We start from the raw sequence: 9,206 nt of genomic DNA on the forward strand, positions 1-9,206 counted from the left end.
TAGGTAGCAATAGAAAGAAAAGAATTGTTCTTTATTGACCCCAAGGAATAAATCTACAATGACAAATATTACAATCTCTTTGCAACTCCCTTTCCCATTAACCAGCACACTTTCAGCTGTCACTGTATGCTTACTGGTACCATAGACACTTGTGTGTAAATTTCCACCTCTGAATGCTCCAATGGATGCATGGGTTTTAACATAGAGTTTTTAAGTGTTTGCTTTTGACATTAGCCTCTCAGATTCTTAACTGTTGTTTTCATAATCTACTGACAAGTGCATGTAATGACCAACTTTCAAAAAATAAGTTTTCATGCAAAGTATTTTATAGTTGCTAATTATATGCTAATTAAGTACTTAGATGTAAGCATATTTTCTAATGCCTCCATCTCAATACAAAGCCCATGGTCCTTAGACTTTACATTGTTTCCTTGAACTAAGTTCTAATGATTTGTCTCTCCTTTCAGTTGGCTCATTCTGGTGGCTTATTTGAACTAGTACCTGAGTTTTCAGAGTTCCTTGGGCACAAGCACCCTATATTTCAAAAATGACCCTTTCTCCTTCTATAGTAACAGAAAAGCAATAGTATACATATTATACATATACTATACATATTATACATATACATAAAAAGTAATAATACACATATTATATATTTATATATACATATGTATATATGTAATCAATATGTATATATGTAATCAAAGCCAAAGTTCATATTATAGCTGCCTACCTATGACAATGTGGTATTTATTCATAGTAACAAAGAGATCAATCCTGAAAACTGAAAATATTCCTCTAACCTTCCAGGGATTCCTTCCCTGTCCAAAGCATCCACAGACCACAGTATCAGTTCTTTATTCTTCATGATGAATTCAGACATTATATTTTTTTCATTTTCATTACATTTATGTATGCATGTGTGGGCATGTGTGTGTGTGTGTGTGTGTGTGTGTGTGTGTGTGTGTGTGTGTGTGTGTCTGTGGACACCTGTCCAGTATGTGTGTGCCCCAGCTAAAATGTGTTGAGGTGTTTGTACACATGTGGTGTTGTTTCTGTCCTTCCAGCATGTAGGTCCTGGGGATAAATATCAGGTCATCCGGCTGAACCATCTTATATGCCTCTTGCATCTTACTTTACATTTTTTATTTTTTTTATGTGTAAGCTCTATATTAATGTGATGTAAATGTCATAGGATACCTCTGTTGAGTCAGTTTTTCTCTTTCTGCCTTTTCCAGGAATTATTCACTGAGCCGGCTTGACTCTTCTAAGCTTGAGTTTTGATAACAGAAGCTTGGTGTACAGGGGAATCATATTTAAGGTGTTAGAAACCATGCATGTATCCAAACACTTAATTAACATATAATTAGCAAGTTTTTAAATATTTTATATGAAAACTCTAGGTTATAGGTTTATAAAAATAATAGCAGCAATCTTCACATAATATAATCCATATATTCTATAGTTAATTTTGGCATTGACTTCATGTTTGTTTAGCATGTATTTCTGCTAGGACTGTTTCCATATTTCCTGAAGGAAAGTGAGCAGTGGATGCCCTGACTTGTCATTGTTGTGATTAATTCTGTGACAGTGATAATAGCAAACCTAGGACTCACCCATGTGCAGTTAGCTGCTGTGGCCTCTATAGCCCATCAATACTGAGCTCAGGTTACTATTCATCTTGACACAAAATAATGTCTTTTCACCTACCAATTGAAAATTCCTGAAGCAACACTTGGTAGAATTGTTTTTTTAGAAAAAAACAATTACCTTTTTGCTTTGAATCCAGATAATTGGAAAGGGTTGCTTTTATTCCTCAAATGTATAAATTTTGATAAAATATATTGAAATACAAGCATAGTGAATCTGTCGAAAATATTTCACTTATGAAATTTACAGTTTATGGGAGTGAAAATTATTTTCCTTTACATTACTTGCTTTCGTTCCTTAGCTATTGGGACCTGCAAACTGAAGAATGATGGCTGCGTCAATGTCTTCACACTATACAGTGATCTTACAGGTAAAATGCAGATGAAGATGAGGTATTAGAGCAAGAATATGAATGCTCAAATCACACATCCACAGAGTAATGCTAAGGAAGATCAATGGAGGAAAATAAGAATGTTTATTCATCAGAAATCTTGAAACTATCAAAATCATAGAATACTTTGTTTCAATAATAATAAAATGTGCACTTATGTGTGCGTACCTAAACCTGGGTAAGTTTCTGTTCATAGAAATTTAGTTCACTCAGCTTAGAGCTATTTCTTCATCATACATAAATAAGAACCTGACATTTATAATGCTTAAGATTTGATGAAATGTTGAATAATAATGGAATTATAAGATGGCAGACTAAACACACACACACACACACACACATGCAGTAGCAAGCACTAACGTTGTCCTGATCCAGTGCAGTTGAGCTATCACATAGTGAGTTTTCTGCTTGTCTTAGAAGGCATTTACCCGAGAAAGATTAAGACTAAACTCATAAATGACACCATTATTTGCCTAAAAAAAATCCTTCCCTCTTTATTTATTTCGGCAAACTGCTTACTTGTTAAACAACTTCTCAAGGTTCATTTTAAACACTTAATTTCTTGTATTAATCTTTGAAACTCTTACATTCCAACCTTACAGCTTCAGTAATCGTGTTCATTTAAAAGACCAATCACAAAACCCTGGGAACTTGACCTAAAGAATTCTGTGAAGCTAATGTTTCCCTGTAGGTTGTGAGTTTGAAGAATATAAATGTTACTTTCTCAAGGACTGTCTCATAGCATGTTGTAGGAATCAACAATGTGCACCATCTTAAAGAATCTGACTGTATCTGGAGAGAAGTGGATGACATAGACCTGCAGTGTTGTTTGTAAATGCTTGCTTTATTATTTTCTACATGATTGATGTATGTCACAATCGAAAATTATAAAACAATCTAACAAGACAAGAGGAATGAAAACTGCATAAGATTCTATTCTGGAGTCAGTGTTACTATTAGGTTTCAGAGCTGTCTGTCATATGACTATGGGAAAGAACTAATACATTGCAAAGCTCTCATTTGTTGGGGGAAAAGGCAGGCTGGCTGCTTAAGGGAGGTATTAGCTAGCATTTCTGTATAGTAATGATAAAGACATGTAGCCAGTAAATTTCTCCAGTCCCGCCAGGCATCCACAGTCCTGTGGCCTGCTTATAAAACAATCACTCAGAAGCTTATATTAATTATAACTGCTTGGTCATTAGCTCAGGTTTATTACTAACTAGCTCTTATACTTAAATTAACCCGTAATTCTTAATTATGTTTAGCTATGTGACTTGGAACCTTTTCTCAGTTCTGTGTTGTCATCTTGCTTCCTCTGTATCTGGCTGGTGAATCCTGACTCATCCTTCCTCTTCCCAGAATTCTCTTTGTCTGCTTATCCCACCTATACTTCCTGCCTGGCTACTGGCCAATCAGCATTGTATTTATCAACCAATCAGAGCAACACACATTCACAGCATACAGAACAATATTCTACAGCACATCCCCTTTTCTGTCTAATCAAAAAGGAAGGTTTTAACTTTAACATAGTAAAATTACATATAACAAAACAGTTATCAAGTAAGAATTACAGTTACAATGTCTAGTCTATTTGTATTTGGCAAAATTAAAGAAAATATTCTATCTATCCTATATTTGTGAGTCTAAGGTTTCATATCTAATTTATCTTTTATCATAACCAAGGAAAATTATAACTATCTAGTCTTCAACTACATCACAGACCTCAGAAGGATATAATATTACCTAAGTAAACAGGAAGGCATTGTAAGCAACTTCCAAAAATCTAGAATGACAGAGACAGCTGGCTACCTGGACAGTCATCCAAAGCTCCTCTTCAACATTGGGGCATCCATCTTCAGCCTACAGGCTTAGGTCTCTCAGTCAGAAACACACTGTAAGATCTACAGGAAATTTTGAGTGTAGGTTTGCTTAACGTCTAAATCCTTAGTCACTACTTTGCTACATCTTGCCAGAATACAAAGAGATTGTATTCATAAATAAATATAAAATTTATTTATATTTATAAAAATATAACATGCACAAAAAATATTTTGGAAATTTGGGCATCTCCTACTACTTCCTGCTGATAGGGGGCGCTGGTAGTCTTATGAAGACACAAAGAAAATTTTAGGAATGAATCCACAGGTTCTCATCTTCTGTGGAAACAAAAGCAGAACCTCTTTTCCAAAGCAACATATCCTTAAATCCAAATTTTGAAGTCAAGATACCTTTAATATATGTATATTGGTTTAACTGAGTAGCCTTTACAATTAAATGTCTCTCTGCAGTTAAAAATCCCAAAGACATTATAATCCAGACTCTCTGTATGATTTCCATCTTTACAAGGCTTATTTTTATATTACTTTTACTTTCTCTTTAAAGACTTTATTTTTTAAAACTTTCTATTTCTTTGTATAACTGTCTATATTCCTTTTCTTCTCTCTTCCAAGCCTATGTACATTTTTACACACACTGTAAACTGTTTAAGGTTTATCCCATCTGAATCTGCTTTAAACTGCAGTGGCTAGTACTGAAATGGAAGCTTTAGCTGCTGGTTCTGCCCACCATGGTGGAACTATGTTTACTGCCACCTCTGGGGGAACCATTCGTATCATTGACTCCATGAAGCAGTGGATCTAAGCTTCCATCTAGCAGTGTGTAGCCTAAAACCTTTTCTTTCTTTTTTTTTTCTGTCTGTACTAGCAAAAGCTATATCCACCACACACCATGCTGTGCAGCTTGTAGACGCCACTGTGTACAGTGGTAGGAATCTGCCATGCTGCACTCAAGCCCATATGCTGTGATCCTGCCATACTGTAGCTCAAGTCCACATGCCATGGTGTCTCTGTACCTTGGTGTCTCTATATCTCAACCCACATGAGACACGAAGTAGAAAGCTGTTTTTGGCTCCATTATTGTGTGTTTAGAAACCCTTTTTAAACTCTTTTAGGCCTTATGGAAATTTGAGAGCTCCCATGTTGGTATGCCAAATGTAGTCAAAAAGTGTTTCCAGTCCCACCAGGAACTTGCAGTCCTGTGGCCCACTTATAAAACAATCACTCAGAAGCTTATATTAATTATAACTGTTTGGCCATTAGCTCAGGTTTATTACTGACTAACTCTTATGCTTAAATTAACCCATAATTCTTATTTATGTTTAGCTTGGTACTTTTTCTCAGTTCTGCCTTGTCATCTTGCTTCCTCTGTGCCTGACTGGCGACTCCTGACTCTGCTCTTCCTCTTCTCAGAATTCTCCTTGTTTGCTTATCCCACCTATACTTCCTGCCTGGCTACTGGCCAATCAGCATTGTATTTATCAACCAATCAGAGCAACACATATTCAGGCTGTATATAATATAGAACAACATTCCACAGCAAAGACACACTGGGTCAGGAAGACTATGGATACCATTACAAAGTGGATGTTTTCTGAGCCAAAATAAAATCACATCAGCATAGAATGGACTTCAGGAAGTAAAGACCCACTGAGAAAATATCAACAAAAAATTATTTTTGCATGGTTATTTTATTCTTATGATTATAAAAGTTATTCATATTATTATATGAATAATATAATTATTGCTTTGTATGAATAATAGAATTATTCATATAATAATATGTTATAATTAAAGTTTTCTGCTGGGGACTAGCCTTAGCAGTTTTGGGGGTTTGAAGAATAGGATAATCAGAAGGTGTGGTAATGATTTAGAGATAGCGCTTGTGCAAGCTGATAGGTTATTTTGGGCTTTTATAGTTGATAAGTAGTTTTTTTTGCTATAGCTTTTTTAGCTTTTTTTAGCTTTTGCTTTTGTTTTGATAACCTTACTTTTTTATTATTATAAGAAAGGGGAAACAGAAAGAAAAGGAGAAATTATTTAATATAGAATGTTTTTATGATTTTAAAGATTATTTTTACAAAATTATTAATATATTTTTATTATTTTTATTAAATATAGGAATTATTTTAGATTTAATATTAAAGTAAGCATAATTTATTTGTATTATTTATGATTATATAATCTTTTGAGCACTTGATCCAGAGGCTAGCAACATGCAAATTTGCAAAAAAAAATAAAAATAAAAATAGTGGTTAATGTATTAGACAGTTTTTTTTATATATAGCCTGTTTTGATTTTAAGAGTTTTGCAGCCACCTAAGATTTTTTTTAAGAACTTTGCAAACATTAAGCTTTATGGCTGGTGGGCCACAATGATTTTAGATAAGAAATTTGTTTTTGCAAGTTAGCAATTTTTGTTTTTTTACATTTTAATATTTTTTAATTTTTAGAACTTTTATGAAAGGAAGCTAATTTTTTGGCAGCTTTTTTAAATTTAGGAATTTAATAAAATTTGTAGTAATTATTTTAATTACTACTATATTGTTTTTATATTTTATATTTTTTAGGAGGAATTAAAAATATTTGGATTAAAGTTGCTATTTTTTTTTTGGTGGAGGCCATTATTTTTTTATTTTAGGTTTTTATATTTTAGTTTGTTATTTTATTTATATGTTGTTTTATTTATAGGTGTTTAGCCAATATTTTTTAGGGTTTTAAGTTTTATATAATGCCCTTGGAATATTTTTAGAAATTGAATGATTTATTATGGTTAATTTGAGTTTAGTGTGCTGATATATATTATATTAAGTGCTATAGTTGATTATATATTTGGTACAGTTTATTTAAGCCTGAAAAGCTTTTTTAGGCTTCGGGTTTTTTTTATGAATTGTATAACTGCTTTAATTTTAGCCTGAGTGATTATTTTTGTATAATTTTTTGTGAAATTTATTTTATTTTATTTTTGTATTACAGAAATTATTATTGATTTAGGAACACAGAATATGAAGATCAGATTTAAAAAAAGACTAGTATTATAAGAAGTATTTATATGGAGAAGGACATGACATGTGCACGGCATAAAGCATGACCTCGGGACATGTAGGCGTTTTTGCCTTGGTCCTTTAGAGGCATGCTAAGCAGAAGATTTGGAGGGGAACATACGGAGGGTTGATGGTTTACTGTTTTGGGTCCCCCCCTTTTTTTAAAAAATTTTTGCTGGCAGCACATCAGACATTTTATGTGCTGTTCCCGGCAGTTTTCCTTAATTCATATAGTAGTTATAATTATAGTTTTTCCTTAATTATGATAAAAGGTAAATTAGATATGAGACTTTAGACTCACAAAGAAGATAGATGGTAGAGTATTTTCTTTAATTTTGACAAATATAAATAGACTAAATATTGTAAGTATAATTCTTACTTGATAACTGTTTTGTTATAACTAATTTTAATATGCTAAATTTAAGACCTTCCTTTTTTTTTTTTTTTTTTTTTTTGTTCCCCGAGGGGTGCACTGTTCCCGGAGACACTGCAATACCAGGTTGATGCGTGGAGTGGACGGAGCAAGCTCCTAGACCAACTCCCAAATCCAAAAATCCATTTAATATGTTGTCCTCAAATAGAGGACGTATCAGATATTAAACTGATAAGAACAGATACTACACTTGTTCTTAGCCAAAAGGCCGAGAAGCGATGACCTTCCTTTTTGATTAGATAGAAAAGGGAAAATGATGTGGGATATCTTTCTGTATGCTGTGAATATGTGTTGCTCCCTTTGGTTAATAAATAAAGCTGCTTTGGCCTATGACAAATCAGGATAAAACCAGGTGGGAAATCCAAAAAGAAATACAGGGAGAAGAAAGGCAGAGCCAGGGGTAGATGCCATCTAGCAGCCCAAGGAGCAAGATGCCAGCAGATCTGTAATGCCATGGCCATGTGGCAACACATATATTAATAGAAATGGGTTAATTTAAGTTGTAAGAGCTAGTTAATAATAAGCCTGAGCAATAGGCCAAAGAGTTTGTAATTAATATTAAGCCTCTGAGTGATTATTTGGAAATGGCTGCAGGACCAGGTGGGACAGAAAAGCCTCTAGTTACAATTAATTGAATAATACTTACTTTAAATATAAAAACTGGTATTTTCACTGTTAAATAAACTATAGAAAAATTTTATATTTTGCTGTGGGATGGTCTGTATGTCAAATTACTCTGATTGGTCAATAAATAAAACACTGATTGGCCAGTGGCTAGGCAGGAAGTATAGGCGGGACTAACAGAGAGGAGAATTGAGAGAATAGGAAGGTGGGAGGAGACACTGCCAGCCGCCATGATGACAAACAGCATGTGAAGATGCCGGTAAGCCACGAGCTATGTGGCAAGGTATAGATTAATGGAAATGGATTAATTTAAACTGTAAGAACAGTTAGCAAGAAGCCTGCCATGGCCACACAGTTTGTAACCAATATAAGTCTCTGTGTTTACTTGGTTGGGTCTGAGGGGCTGTGGGACTGGCAGGTGAGAGAGATTTTTCCTGACTGTGGGCCAGGCAGGAAAACTCTAGCTACAATATTTATTTTCACAAGACTAAATATCACAATGATATTGAAAGTACTACCCTCAGTCAAAATAAAAATAAATTATGCAACTACATACATATAAAGATATGCTCATAAATTAAGTAAAATGAAAATATTTCCAAAATTATCAAATTCATTCAAAATGTATGTGTGTACAATATCTTGGAAATATTTTTTACAATGCCTTGTTCCAACAAAAGTGCCAAGATAGGCATCATATTTTTGTTTTGTTTTTTCCTAAATATTACTTGTTTATTTTCACATTTACTTTTTAACTTTGCATGTAAATTAATTTTGTAGTTTAATACTTATAAATTCTGCAAATAACATGATTCAACAAGAAAAAAGAAATACAACCATTTAGTTGTGTGTCCACATACCAAGTAGAGTTTATACACCAGTCTGTAACTGTTCCTAGAGTTCACTGAGCATTTTTCTACATTACCTAAATCTTTTTCCCCTGTTACATTTTGTTACAGAGTTTGCATTTGTTTCATGCTTTCAAGAAATGAAGAATTTGTATATAGATCTTTGTAAGATTCTGTGTCTCCAGAAGCCACTCTTGGTCCAATGAGAGCTCGCAGATTCTGTGAAATACTCCTGATCTAATAAACATCAATAGTAGTATCAAGTATTTCTTTCAAGGGTGTTTTACTTGGAATTTGAAATCAAGTCACTCATGTAGATGAGTCAGGTGGGCACACATCTTAGTGGGATTGTCATTGTGCCACCTTATATTTTAATGATAGT

At 33.6% G+C, this 9,206-nt stretch overlaps 1 non-coding gene across 1 annotated transcript; it reads right to left on the reverse strand.

Annotated features, from left to right (window-relative positions):
* Nucleotides 1-7,381: 7,381 nt before the first annotated feature.
* LOC128095894 (U2 spliceosomal RNA) lies at nucleotides 7,382-7,572 on the reverse strand. Its single transcript, XR_008213486.1, has one exon. It is a non-coding gene; the product is annotated as a U2 spliceosomal RNA (small nuclear RNA).
* Between the last annotated feature and the right edge of the window lie 1,634 nt (nucleotides 7,573-9,206).

Source organism: Peromyscus californicus, unplaced genomic scaffold (assembly GCF_007827085.1).
Source record: "Peromyscus californicus insignis strain IS unplaced genomic scaffold, ASM782708v3 Scaffold_4__1_contigs__length_199733344, whole genome shotgun sequence".
NCBI classification, from domain to species: Eukaryota; Metazoa; Chordata; class Mammalia; order Rodentia; family Cricetidae; genus Peromyscus; species Peromyscus californicus.